This window comes from Pseudorca crassidens, unplaced genomic scaffold, assembly GCF_039906515.1.
Source record: "Pseudorca crassidens isolate mPseCra1 unplaced genomic scaffold, mPseCra1.hap1 Scaffold_83, whole genome shotgun sequence".
NCBI classification, from domain to species: Eukaryota; Metazoa; Chordata; class Mammalia; order Artiodactyla; family Delphinidae; genus Pseudorca; species Pseudorca crassidens.
The window spans coordinates 550,430-565,275 of NW_027136335.1; the positions used below are offsets into that span (position 1 = coordinate 550,430).

General features: G+C 44.6%; 1 long non-coding RNA gene across 1 annotated transcript in view; it reads left to right on the forward strand.

Annotated features, from left to right (window-relative positions):
* LOC137218347 (uncharacterized) overlaps positions 1-14,846 on the forward strand; it is a 107,696-nt gene that overhangs the window by 38,105 nt on the left and 54,745 nt on the right. The window contains exon 2 of the long non-coding RNA XR_010940665.1: positions 10,802-10,887. This is a non-coding gene — a long non-coding RNA (uncharacterized lncRNA). The remainder of the gene's footprint in view (positions 1-10,801; positions 10,888-14,846) is intronic.

The window sequence follows — 14,846 nt, forward strand, 5'->3', positions numbered from 1 at the left end:
TCCGGCACGGCAAGCTGAGCCTTTGGTTAATTCCTCTTCCTGGTGGGAAATGAGAGTTAAATTTGCCCGTCCAGACACCTCCAGCTAGTCTCTCATTGGTTCTCACTATTCCTGTTCATCTTCCACAGAAATTGCAAACTGGGCCAAACAGGAGGTTAAAGGGACTGACTCTCCAAGTTGGGAGGGTGTTAGTAAAGCGTCTGGAATGTTGCACCCGAGTACCAGGGTACGAAAACTGAGACATATTTGAACACGTTTCCCGATCACATGGTTCATCATACTCTAGTTTCCACATGCATGTTTTAGCTGAAGGTAGAATACCTTAAACCTGGGTAGTTGAAACCCGTGGAATGGGTACCATGCAATATGACTTCAAAGGGTCTTCATTTGCTCACCGAACCTCTCCAATCCTATCACTGCTGCGTTTATGCCCCTGTACACATGCTTGATTCTCTTTCAGAGACATAGCAATCCATAGGTTTTAAGATACTTACTAGTCAGGTACATTCTTAGGCGTTTAATATGGGGTGTTGAGTCCATTTCGTTGAGCAAGGAGTAGCTCTTGTCTATTCCATATTTGGCTTAAGGAACTTTATCTGTGCTCATTTCAATCTCTGGTTTTATGCAGCACCCCAACTCACCTTTACCCTTAAGCAAGCATAAGTTGGTTTTCTAAATTTGAGACCCTGTTCTGTTCTGTAATTCAGTTCCTGTGTAGCCAAGTTTACATTCCGTGTATTACTGATATCTTATGATGTTTCTTTTTCTGTGTGACTTATTTCAGTTAGAATCATCATACCTGAATCCACTCATTGTGCTGCTAAGGGCCTGATGACATAGATTTCACTGCTGAGTGATATTGCTTTGTAAGTAAATACCACAACTTCTTTATCAATTTTTCACTTTCAGCGATGTTGAACTTGTACTGTAAACGAGGTTCTTGTAAACAGAGGCGTCCCAAACTTTGGGGTGGCTGTGTCTTTTTGATTTTAATTTCCCTAATCTATAGGACCATAAGTGGAAGTGCCCTAGGCCCTGTTGCTTTGTTTTTTAGATGTTTCAGGAAACACCATACACTTCTCTGGAGTGTCTGTTGGCAATTTACATCCCGCCCATCAGCATAACAAGGCTCCCAGTTCTCCATGGCCTGTCCTGACTTTCTGGATTTTACACTTTTTTCAGATGGCCCTTTTGACCAGGGGGAAGTGAGACTTCATTGTAGTGCAGATTTCCTTTGCAAGCTTGCTTGGTTGGCCAAAAAGGGCGTATGCCTTTTTTCCTGAATAAATTCAGGAAAAAAGGCATACGCCCTTTTTGGCCAAGTGAATCATTGTGGACGTTCTGCCTCTTTTCCTATGCTTTAAATGCAATTCCAGTCTACCTCCTGAAATCGTTTTCCTGCAATTCTGCCTTCCTTTCAATGCCTCTTCATAGCCTTACCTCAATATATTTTTTGAAAATAGTTGGCCTTTATAACTCTGCAGGTTTTTGAATTGCAGTGGCCCTTAGCTCCATTTTTCAGCTCTTATTTTTGTGATCTTGCCTCATAACCACAGGATTCCTTCAGGCCCTATTCTTCTTCTGGGGCACCTTGCTGTGCCTTTGGTTTATTCTTCTTACTGATGTGAATTTAGAGTGACATGTGCCCCTTGAAACCGCTACAGCTAGTTTCTCACTGGTTCCCCCTATTCCCATTCATCCTCCGCACTAACTGCAGACTGTGCGATACCAGAACTTAAAGGCATTGACTCTCCATGTGGGGATATTTTTGGTAAAGCGGCTGGAATGTCGATCCGGAGCCCCAGGAGAGGAAAAATGAGGTGCGTTTTAGAAACCTTTCCCGATCATATGGTATACCAGTCGCTGGGTTTCCCAAGCATGGTTTAGCTGTAGGAAGATTCCCTTCAACCTGGAGTGTTGGGACCCTTGGAATGAGTAGCATGAAGTATTGCATTAAACTTTTGGCAGTTGCTCACCAAAGCTCATCAATCCTCTCAGCCCCAAGTGTCCAGCCTTATGTCTTATCCAGCTGTGGGTTTATATGTGGTCAATCCAGGTTGCATCACAGCCCCTGAGCGAATTTTGTAAGAATTTTTCTCTCTTTCATTGTTTCTGCATTTTGTTTTTAAAATTTATTTCTATAATGGGGTTTAGCTCATTTTCACTGCTGTGTTTGTGCCACTCTGCACACACTTGATTCCCTTATGGAGATATATCAATACATGGGTTTTAAGATTCTTATTACTCAGATATATTTCTCTGCGGTGTATAGGGTGTGTTGAGGCCAGTTCATTGAGCAAGGTGTAGATCTTGTCTAATATCTATTTGGTTTATTGAACGGTATCTGTGCTAATTTCAAACTCTGGTTTTATGCATCACCCCACCTCTCCTTTCCCCTTAAGCTGAAATAAGTGTGTTTTCTAAATGTGAGACACTGTTCTGTTCTGTAATTCATTTCTTGTGCAGCCATATTTACCCTCCCTCTATAAGTGATATCTTATGATATGTTTCTTTTTCTGTTTGACTTATTTCAAGTAGTATTATCGGACCTAAATCCACTCTTTATCCTTCTACTAGCCTTATTACATTGATTTCATGGTGAAGAGATATTCCATTGTACATAAGTACCACATCTTCTTTATCCATTGTTCTCTTTCCTGGGATATTTAAGGTATACTGAAGTTGAGGTTCTTGTAAACAGAGTAGCCCTAAACTGTGGTGTGCTTGTGTCTTGTTAATTTTTAGATTTCCCTAGATATACTCCCATGATTGGAAGTGTCCTATGCTCTGTAGCTCTGTTTTTTAGATGATTTAGGAACCACCATACACTTCTCCAGAGTGGCTCTCGGCAGTTCACACACTGCCCATCAGCGTATAAAGGCTCCCTGTTCTCCATGGCCTGTCCTGCATTTCTGGTTTTTACAATTTTTTAGGATGGCCCTTTTGACCAGTGGGAAATGAGACTTCTTTGTTGTGCACATTTGCATTGCTTGCTTGCTTCGTTGCCCATAAAGTGCGTATGCGTTTTTTCCTGGATATAATCAGGAAAAAACGCATACGCCCTTTTGGGCCAACTGCATCATTGTCGAAATTCTGCCGCTTTTCATGTGCTTTAAAGACGAGTCCAATCTATCTCTTGAAATCTGTTTCTTGCAATTCTGTCTTGCATTCAGATCCTCTTCTTTGCCTTACCTCAACATATTTTTGGACGTTAGTTTTCATTTATAACTCTGCAGGTTTGTGAATTGCAGTGACCCTGAGCTCCATTTTTTAAGTTGCTCTTTTGTGAGCTGGCCTCAAACCCGCAGGATTGCTTCAGGCCCTATTTTGGCTCGGGCGAGGCGGGCTGAGCCTTTTTTCAATTCTTATTCTTAATGGGAAATTAGAGTGATATGTGCCCGTCCAAACCCCTACAACTATTCTCTCATTGGTTCCCCGTTCATCCTCCTCACAATTTGCAAAATGTGTGAAACAGAAGTTGAAATGTGCTGATTCTCCAAGTGGGGAGATTCTAAGTAACGTGGCTGGAATGGTGAACAGGAGCACCAGGAGAGGATAAATGAGCTGCATTTTAGACACATCTCCCGATCACATGGTGTACAGTCCTCTGGGTTTTCCATGCATGTTTTAGCTGTAGGACGATCCCTTGAACCTGCATATTTGGGACCCATTGAATGGGTACCAGGTAGTATTACTTTAAAGGGTGTGCATTTCCTCACCCAACCTCACATTTCTCTTAGCGCAAACAGTTTCCAGCCTTATGTCTCATCCTGCTGTGGGTCTAGATGTGTTCAATCCATGTTGCATCACCGGCCCTGAGGAAAAGTTGTAAGAGGTTTTCTCTGTCTCTCTGTCGTTTATTTTTTTCAATTTATTACTATATTGGTTACAGCTGATTTTCAAAGCTCTGTTTCTTGCTGCTGTACATCCACTTGATTCACGTACAGAGAGACATCAGTAAATTCTTTTTCAGATTCTTACCAGTCGTATATATTTTTTTCCGGTGACTTGAGTGTGCTGAGTGCAGTTCTTTTAGCTACCGTGTAGGCCTTGTTGATTATCAGTTTGGTATTTGGAATGGTATCTTTGCTAATTTCAACCTCCTGGGTGATGCCTCACCCCTCCCCACCTTTCCCGTTTAGCAGCCTTATGCGTGTTTTCTACATATTTGACTATGTTTTTGTTTTGTAATTTATTTCATGTGTAGCCATTTTGGATTCCACCTTTAAGTGATATCTTATGATATGTGTCTTTTTCTTTTTGAATTCTGTCACTTAGAAAGATCATACGTAACTCCTCCGGAGTTGTTACAACTGGCCATATTTCATTGATTTCCAGGCTGAATAATATTCCACTCTACCTAAGTACCACATCTCTACCCATTTTTTCCCTCCAGAGACATTTAAGTTATATCCTAGTTGAGGATCTTTTAAACAGAGAGGGGGTAAACATTGGGGTGCCTGTGTCCTCTCGATTTTTGTTTTTCTCAAGATATACGCCCATGAGTGCAAGTGCCCTATGCTCTGTAGCTCATTTTTTAGATGCTTTAGTAAACACAATACACTTCTCCAGAATGGCCGTTGGCAATATACATTTCCACTATAAGTCTCACAGGGCTCCCTCTTCTCCTTGCCCTGTCCTGCATTTCTGTTGTTTACGCTTTATGAGGATGGCTCTTCTGACTGATGCGAAGTGATATCTTTTGTAGTATTGACTTCCAGTGCCCACCTGTTTGGTTGGCTAAAAAAGTGTATGCCCTTTTCTTGAATATATACAGAAAAAAACGCATACACCCTTTTTGGCCAACTGCAATGTTGGCAATGTTCAGCTCCTTTTCTTGTGCTTAATGGCGAGTCCTTTCTACCTCCTCAAATCCCTTTCCTGCCATTCTCCCTTGCTTACAAGTCCTTTTCTCTGACTTTCCTCAAGACATTTTTCAGTGATGGATATTTTCAACTCTGCAGTTTTGTGAATTTTACTGCCCCTGAGTTCCATTGTTCAACTTGTGTTTATGGGAACTGGCCACAAAGCAGCGGGATTTCCTCAAGCCCTATACTGTTTCCATGGGCAACCCTAGCCTTTGGTCAATTCGTCTTCCTGATTGGAAATTAGAGTGACATGTGCCTGTCTGAACACCTAGGACTTGTCTCTCATTGTTCCTCATCCTTCCGCTTCATCCTCTGGACAAATTCCAAACTGTACGCAACAGGATGTTGACAGTGCTGACATCTCCAAGTGGGGAGACTGTTAGTAAAGACGCTGGAGGGGTGAACCCGAGCACCAGGAGATGAGGAGATGAGATGCCTTTTCCAAACTCTTCCCGATCAGACGGTATACCATCCTCTGGGTGTGACAGACATGTTTTAGCAGTAGGAAGAGTCCCATTCATGTAAGGAGAACACCAGGGCTTTTTCAAAATCAGTGTCTCCCCGAAACCCAAACTGGGGAATTTTTTAAGCTACGGCTACACATATGTTCATTAAGGGCCTTGGGAAGTAGGCAGAGTCCAAACTTTAGATGATTGAAGTCTTCAGGGTCAGAAGCACTCACCACCAGCTTCCCTTAGGTTACACTTTAACTGTCATTGATAGATGATGTCAATAAAAATATCTATTCTTTTTCAGATTATTTCCCCTTATAGGTTATTGCAAAATGTTGAGTGTAGTTCCCTGTGCTATACAGTAGTTCCTTGTTGATGATCTATTTTATACATAGCAGTGTGTATGTGTTAATCCCAAACTGTTAATTTATCCCTCCTCCCACCTTTCCCCTTTGGTAATAATAAATTATAAGATTTTATACTTCTCAGAAATGGGGGAGCTGAAAGAGAGGTATCATTTTCAATGGAAAAGCATTTAAAACAAGATTGAAGCTTTAACCAAGATTATTAGATGTACATCCTTGGAAAGAAATCACTTCGTTTCTCTCATATTGACCTGACAAATAAGACAAACCTTTTCACTGAACTTGCTTATAATAAAGTGATGGAAATATCAAATGGAAGTGTTAGAAACATCTTATTTTACCCGAGCCTTATACACTGTTCTATGTTAACTACAGTTTGGCTCACACATCTGTTCATTGAGGTTACAATAGTCTCAATTTCTGTTACTGATCCTCCAGAGTGGACCCCAACAAGTGTCCCCCTGCCCAGTGTCATTGGGGCCAACAGATCGAGACTGAGTTTGGTTCACAAGCAAAGGAAACTTTATATTTTGATCAGAGAATGGAGAGGTGAGAGCATGCACTACCCCGTGGGCTGTGGGCTGGGCTGCTGTGTAGAGATCCTGTCAGAGTCAGTGGGAGGGAGGGGGCGGAGCTCTCGAGGGCCAGGTTGGCTGCAGCTCAGGCTCTATATCGCGGAGTCTGCACTGGGCCCCAGGAGCTGAGGTGTCGACCCAGCCATTCTGCACTAGGAAATCTGGTCTGAAGTGCCGGGTGTGGAACCTCTGCATGCGGGACCCTAGGAGCACGTGAAATTAGACAAAGCACAAAGGATAAAAAAGGTTAGACTTGACTTTATTGCCCAGATTCTATTTTTATCTCCCAGGGATTTTTAATGGGCTTTGCTGGGGACAAACCCCTCCTCTGCCTTTTGTCCCGTTCCTCATTCTTGGAGTGCTGAGGGTGCAGACACTTCTTCTGTAACTGCTGAGTGCTGAGTTGGGAGCCCTAATACCCGGGGGCGAGGGTCAGAGCTTCTCCCCAGCAGCCTCCAGGTGACGTTGATTGTCCCCAGGTCCCCTGCCTCCCTGCTCGTCCACCTGAGCACCAGCATTGGAAGTGTTATAGATTCTAATGACCTTTAAGGGTCCAGGAAAGAGATGTGCAGAGACGCTGTGGGGGCCGGTTTCACCCCGCCCCACATTTGTTCGGCCACCTTAGGCTGACCGTTTCTGCCAGCCTAGATGCTCTGACCAGTAGTCTGCGCTTTCTTCAATTAGGCCCCTGAATTAACGTACAAACAGCACCAGGTGTCAGAGCCCTGCCCGCTCAACTCCCAGACAGTCCAGGGTCAGTGGTGATCAAGGACCATGATGACCACTGAGTCAACAGCCTTTTGAAGTAAACAGGAGTCCAGCCGGTCTTATTGGCCACCATCATCACGGTGTCTGTAGGCTTTTCTATGGTGACAGTGTGATATACGGTTCCCCCGCCAAGATTATTAGCTCCCCTCTGGGTGCAGTAAGTCCTGCAAGCAGTAGTCTGCTCTTTTGGGACACACTCTTGTTGTTTTATGAGAGAAACTCCAGGTCAAGTGATGTTCACACGAATCGTCATGGTGCCCTGTTGCCCCCGGTTATCTCTCTGGATGTTGGAGTTGGAGGGCCTCCTCACTCGAGGTCGGTGTGCCCACGGAGCGAACCCTGCAACTTCAGGGCATGGTTGGTGGTTAGGATCACCACGTGGGGTCCTTTTCCCTTAGGAGGGAGGTGGCCTTTTGGGCTGCTGATTTCCAGGTTTTTAGATACCGCCAGTATCTTGGCCAGATGCGGCAGTGGGCCAAGCCCCTTGGTGACCATAGTTTATCCTACCTGGATGGCATTCTTGCATTGTTCCATTTCAAGTGGTCCCAGTTTTTGCACTAATTCTCCAATGGCGATTCACCTTTCACCGGGAATGTAAAGGTCAAAGGGTTTAGCTAAATTAGGGAGTTCCAGGGCAAGGGTCTGAATTGACTGCTCTTTCCATTCTTGAAAGGCCACTTCTGGATTCTATTCAAAAGGATCATCATCTTTTCCTTTCAGTGTTTCATATAGAGGCCCAGCTAGTAGACTGTAGTTAGGGATCCAGAAGCAGCAAACCCTGGCCTCCCCAGGAACCCCTAAGCTGTCTTCTAGTTTTAGAAAGGGGTAAGGCTGCAAATGGTTTCTTCCCTTTCCTGGGATGGGCTTCTCCGACCTTCTGTGAGAATGAAGCCCAGGCAGGTCACCACAGTCTGTGATATTTGAGCTTTTTCTTGGACAACTTCTATCCTTTATTGGCTTGGTAGTTCAGAGGCCTCCTTAGTAGGGCTGGCGATCAGAATGTCGTCTGCGTACTGAAGGAGGGTTTCCTTTTCCAGAGGTAGAACTTTTAGGTCTTTAGCTAAGCTTTCCCCAAAGATGGTGTGGGAATTTTTGCACCCTTGGGGCAAGACGGCCCGGAAGTATTGTTTTAGTTGTATGTTGAGTCCTGCCACTCACAAGCCAAAATTTCTTGTGACTCTGGGACTAATGGAATACAAAAGAAGGCATCATTGAAGACTAATACAGAATACCATGTCCTGGTGGTTGGTAGAATGACCAGCAGGGTGTAGGAATTAGGAGCAACTGGAGGTATATCCTCAGTGGCTTCACTGACTGTCCTGACATCCTTTACCAGGTCCCCAGCAGCCCATGGGGCTCTCGTGGTCAGACCAATCCCAGAATATGGAGCTCACCTGGGCAGGTACCCCACCCCCACCCCAGCCCACGGGGCTCTCGTGGTCAGGCCCTTCCCAGGATACAGAGCTACCCTTGCAGGTACCGTGGCAGGGCTGGGCACACAGGAACCGTGCACATAGCCCTCATTGCAGAGCACCCCCAGCTCACCTGTCACTCAGAGCTGGCACAGAGCACCTCAGAGCAGGACTTGAACTAACAAACAGCAGCTGCGACAGGTCTGTGACCCTGGGCATCACTCTGTGCGGCCTCCCTCCACCTGGTCTTCCAGAGACTTCCACTGCACCCGGGGCACCAGGCCTCTGTCTCCAACCACCACCCACCCCTCCTCTCCCTGACTCCTGGGTTCCTCTCATAAGGAGAGGGTTTTCTTGAAGTTGTCTCCCACTCATGGGCCAGATAAAATGATTAGAAAACAAGCCAAAGCTGCAGCCCCTTGTCTATCCTGACTCTCAGGAGCCCACACCTGTTCCTTGGACCTGGCCGGTTCAGCAAGTTCCATTTTCTGCAACTGTGAGCCCCTGAGGGGTGATGATTGGCTGACCTGGGCAGCCTTACCGTGCGGGCCAGCCCTCCCCAGGTGTGCCTGGGTTGAGATCAATATAAATACCACTCCAGGCAGCAAGAGCCCCTGCAGCCGTGCCTGACGCCATTTTCTCTGCCCTGTCAGCAGTCTCGGGGCTGGGCTGGTGGGAGGGAGTGAGAGGCCACGGCTTTGTGGGTGGCCCAGTGTGAGTGGGGCTCTGCTGGACTTTCTGCAGCAGTTGCCAGGCTGCCACCTGCTAAAGAAGAGGATGTGTCACCCATACCTGCTGCTGGAATTTCTCCCTGGGCAGAGGTGAGGAAGGAAAAAAGCAGTGGGGGCAGGGACAGGACGGGTATCTCAGTCAGGGAAATGGAAATCTTCCAGAAGAGCACCCAGGGCCAGGACCATCCTGGCTGGCCTGCAGGCACCAAGTCGGCCGGCATGCTGTCACTCGTGTGGCTCTATGGCCCTTCCTCTAGGCTTTCAAGTCCTTGTATATATTCAGGTGTTTTACCTGGGACGGGTGGGAATAGTTCAGCAGCAACTGGCCTGGGGCTCAGCTCACGTTTACTCACAGATGCCTCGGCACGGTGCCCCAGCTTTGCAATGAGGACGCTTGTTGCGTGGGGGCTGCTGGCTGAATGGGAGACGATTCCCCACCACTGGCCAACTTCAGAATTGTTTACAACTGGAGCAAGTGCCCTGATACGGTTTTCCTCTGTGGAACTGGTGGGTTCTGTGTTTTTTTTCTCTTTTTCGTTTTTGGTTCAAGGTAGATTTTATTCCTCTTTTTTGTATTTACAGATATAAGCATGGAAATAATTTATTCATATAAATACATGTATGTGAAGGGAATAATTGTTTTTTCTGTTTTATTTTTTAAATTTTATTTCTTTTTAATTTTGAATTTTATTTTATATTTTTATACAGCAGGTTCTTATTGGTTATCTATTTTATACATATAAATGTATACATGCCAATCCCAGTCTCTCAACTCCTCCCACCACCACCCCCCCAACAGCTTTCCCCCCTTGTTGTCCATACATTTGTTGTCTACATCTGTTGCTCTATTTATGCCTTGCAAAATGGTTAATCTGTACAGTTTTTCTAGGTTCCACATATATGCATGAATATACAAGATTTGTTTTTCTCTTTCTGACTTACTTCACTCTGTATGACAGTCTCTAGATCCATCGACGTCTCTACAAATGACCCAATTTCATTCCTTTTCATGGCTTAGTAATATTCCATTTTATATATGTACCACAGCTTTATGCATTCGTCTGTCTGTGGGCATTTAGGTTGCTTCCATTACCTCGATATTGTAAATAGTGATGCAATGAACATTGCGGTGAATGTCTCGTTTTGATTTATGGTTTTGTCTGGGTATATGTCCAGTACTGGGATTGCTGTATCATATGGTAATTCTATTGTTAGTTTCTTAAGAAACTCCATATTGTTCTCCGTAGTGACTGTATCAATTTATATTCCCAACAATAGTGGAAGAGGGTTCCTTTTCTCCACACCCTTTCCAGCATTTTTGTTTGTAGATTTTCTCATGATGCCCATTCTATCAGGTGTGAGGTGATACCTCGTTGTTGAGTCCATTTTGTTGAGCAAGGGGTAGGTCTTGTCTATTACATATTTGGCTTATTGAATGGTATCTGTGCTAATTTCAAATTCTGGTTTTATGCAGCACCCCAACTCACTTTCCCCCTTAAGGAAGCATAAGTTGGTTTTCTAAACTTGAGACCCTGTTCTGTTTTGTAATTCAGTTCATGTGTAGCCAAGTTCACATTCCGTGTATTAGTGATATCTTATGATGTTTCTTTTTCTGTGTGACATATTTCAGTTAGAATCATCATACCTGAATCCACTCATTATGCTGCTACGGGCCTGATGACATAGATTTCATTGCTGAGTGATATTGCATTGTATGTAATTACCACATCTTCTTTATCCATTTTTCACTTTCTGCGATATTGAACTTGTACCGTAAACGAGGTTCTTGTAAACAGAGCCGTCCCAAACTTTGGGGTGGCTGTGTCTTTTTCATTTTAATTTCCCTAAGCTATAGGACCATAAGTGGAAGTGCCCTAGGCTCTGTTGCTTTGTGTTTTAGATGTTTCAGGAAAAACCATACACTTCTCCCGAGTGTCTGTTGGCAATTTACATCCCGCCCATCAGCATAACAAGGCTCCCAGTTCTCCATGGCCTGTCCTGCCTTTCTGGATTTTACACTTTTCTCAGATGGCCCTTTAGACCGGGGGGAAGTGAGACTTCATTGTAGTGCAGATTTCCTTTGCAAGCTTGCTTGGTTGGCCAAAAAGTGCGTATGCGTTTTTTCCTTATTCAGGAAAAAACGCATACGCCCTTTTTGGCCAAGTGCATCATTGTGGACGTTCTGCCTCTTTTCCTATGCTTAAAATGCAATTCCAGTCTACCTCCTGAAATCGGTTTCCTGCAATTCTGCCCCGCTTTCAAGTCCTCTTGGCAGCCTTACTTCAGTATATTTTTGGACGATAGCTGTCATTTATAACTCTGCAGGTTTGTGAATTCCTGTGCCCCTGAGCTCCGTTCTTCATCTCGCTTTCTTGTGAGCTGGCCGCAACACCGCAGGATTGCTTCAGGCCCTAATCTGGTTCCAGCACGGCACGCTGAGCCTTTGGTTAATTCCTGTCCTTGGTGGGAAATGAGAGTTAAATTTGCCCGTCCAGAAACCTCCAGCTTGTCTCTCATTGGTTCTCCCTATTCCTGTTCATCTTCCACAGAAATTGCAAACTGGGCCAAACAGGAGAATAAAGATACTGACTCTCCAAGTCGGGAGAGTGTTAGTAAAGCGTCTGGAATGTTGCACCCGAGTACCAGGGGACGAAAACTGAGACATATTTGAACACGTCTCCCGATCACATGGTTGATCATACTCTCGGTTCCACATGCATGTTTTAGCTGAAGGAAGAATCCCTTAAAGCTGGAGAGTTGAGACCCGTGGAATGGGTACCATGCAATGTGACTTCAAAGGGTCTTCATTTGCTCACCGAACCTCTCCAATCCTATCACTGCTGCGTTTATGCCCCTCTACACACGCTTGATTCCCTTTCAGAGATATAGCAATCCATAGATTTTAAGATACTTGCTAGTCAAGTACATTCTTAGGCGTTTAATATGGGGTGTTGAGTCCATTTCGTTGAGCAAGGAGTAGCTCTTGTCTATTACATATCTGATTAAGGAACTTTATCTGTGCTCATTTCAATCTCTGGTTTTATGCAGCACCCCAACTCCCCTTTCCCCTTAAGCAAGCATAAGTTGGTTTTCTAAATTTGAGACCCTGTTCTGTTTTGGAATTCAGTTCCAGTGTAGCCAAGTTTACATTCCGTGTATTAGTGATATCTTATGATGTTTCTTTTTCTGTGTGACTTATTTCAGATAAAATCATCATACCTGAATCCACTCATTATGCTTCTACGTGTCTGAAGACAGAGATTTCATTGCTGAGTGATATTGCATTGTAGGTAAGTACCACAACTTCTTTATCCATTTTTCGCTCTTTGCGATATTGAACTTGTACCGTAACCGAGGTTCTTGTAAACAGAGCCGTCCCAAACTTTGGGGTGGCTGTGTCTTTTTGATTTTAATTTCCCTAAGCTATAGGACCATAAGTGGAAGTGCCCTAGGCTCTGTTGCTTTGTTTTTTAGATGTTTCAGGAAACACCATACACTTCTCCCAAGTGTCTGTTGGCAATTTACATCCCGCCCATCAGTATAACAAGGCTCCCAGTTCTCCATGGCCTGTCCTGCCTTTCTGGATTTTACACTTTTTTCAGATGGCCCTTTTGACCGGGGGGAAGTGAGACTTCATTGTAGTGCAGATTTCCTTTGCAAGCTTGCTTGGTTGGCCAAAAAGGGCGTATGCGTTTTTTCCTGAATATATTCAGGAAAAAACGCATACGCCCTTTTTGGCCAAGTGCATCATTGTGGACGTTCTGCCTCTTTTCCTATGCTTTCAATGCAATTCCAGTCTACCTCCTGAAATCGGTTTCCTGCAATTCTGCCCCGCTTTCAAGTCCTCTTGGCAGCCTTACTTCAGTATATTTTTGGACGATAGCTGTCATTTATAACTCTGCAGGTTTGTGAATTACAGTGCCCCTGAGCTCCTTTCTTCAACTCGCTTTCTTGTGACCTGGCCGCAACACCGCAGGATGGCTTCAGGCCCTAATCTGGTTCCGTCACGGCATGCTGAGCCTTTGGTTAATTCCTCTTCCTCGTGGGAAATGAGAGTTAAATTTGCCCGTCCAGACACCTCCAGCTAGTCTCTCATTGGTTCTCGCTATTCCTGTTCATCTTCCGCAGAAATTGCAAACTGGGCCAAACAGGAGGTTAAAGGGACTGACTCTCCAAGTCGGGAGAGTGTTAGTAAAGCGTCTGGAATGTTGTACCCGAGTACCAGGGTACGAAAACTGAGACATATTTGAACACGTCTCCCGTTCACACGGTTGATCATACTCTGGGTTCCACATGCATGTTTTAGCTGAAGGAAGAATACCTTAAACCTGGAGAGTTGAGACCCGTGTAATGGGTACCATGCAATATGACTTCAAAGGGTCTTCATTTGCTCACCGAACTTCTCCAATCCTATCACTGCTGCGTTTATCACCCTGTACAGACGCTTGATTCTCTTTTGGAGACATAGCAATCCATAGGTTTTAAGATACTTACTAGTCAGGTACATTCTTAGGCATTTAATATGGGGTGTTGAGTCCATTTCGTTGAGCAAGGAGTAGCTCTTGTCTATTCCATATTTGGCTTAAGGAACTTTATCTGTGCTCATTTCAATCTCTGGTTTTATGCAGCACCCCAACTCACCTTTCCCCTTAAGCAAGCATAAGTTGGTTTTCTAAATTTGAGACCCTGTTCTGTTTTGGAATTCAGTTCCTGTGTAGCCAAGTTTACATTCTGTGTATTAGTGATATCTTATGATGTTTCTTTTTCTGTGTGACTTATTTCAGTTAGAATCATCGTACCTGAATCCACTCATTATGCTGCTACGGGCCTGATGACATAGATTTCATTGTTGAGTGATACTGCATTGTACGTAAGTACCACAACTTCTTTATCCATTTTTCACTTTCTGTGATATTGAACTTGTACGGTAAATGAGGTTCTTGTAAACAGAGGCGTCCCAAACTTTGGGGTGGCTGTGTCTTTTTGATTTTAATTTCCCTAAGCTATAGGACCATAAGTGGAAGTGCCCTAGGCTCTGTTGCTTTGTTTTTTAGATGTTTCAGGAAACACCATACACTTCTCCCGAGTGGCTGTTGGCAATTTACATCCCACCCATCAGCATAACAAGGCTCCCAGTTCTCCATGGCCTGTCCTGCCTTTCTGGATTTTACACTTTTTTCAGATGGCCCTTTTGACCGGGGGGAAGTGAGACTTCATTGTAGTGCAGATTTCCTTTGCAAGCTTGCTTGGTTGGCCAAAAAGGGCGTATGCGTTTTTTCCTGAATATATTCAGGAAAAAACGCATACGCCCTTTTTGGCCAAGTGCATCATTGTGGACGTTCTGCCTCTTTTCCTATGCTTTCAGTGCAATTCCAGTCTACCTCCTGAAATCGGTTTCCTGCAATTCTGCCACGCTTTCAAGTCCTCTTGGCAGCCTTACTTCAGTATATTTTTGGACGATAGCTGTCATTTATAACTCTGCAGGTTTGTGAATTACAGTGCCCCTGAGTTACTTTCTTCAACTTGCTTTCTTTTGAGCTGGCCGCAACACCGCAGGATAGCTTCAGGCCCTAATCTGGTTCCGGCACGGCAAGCTGAGCCTTTGGTTAATTCCTCTTCCTGGTGGGAAATGAGAGTTAAATTTGCCCGTCCAGACACCTCCAGCTAGTCTCTCA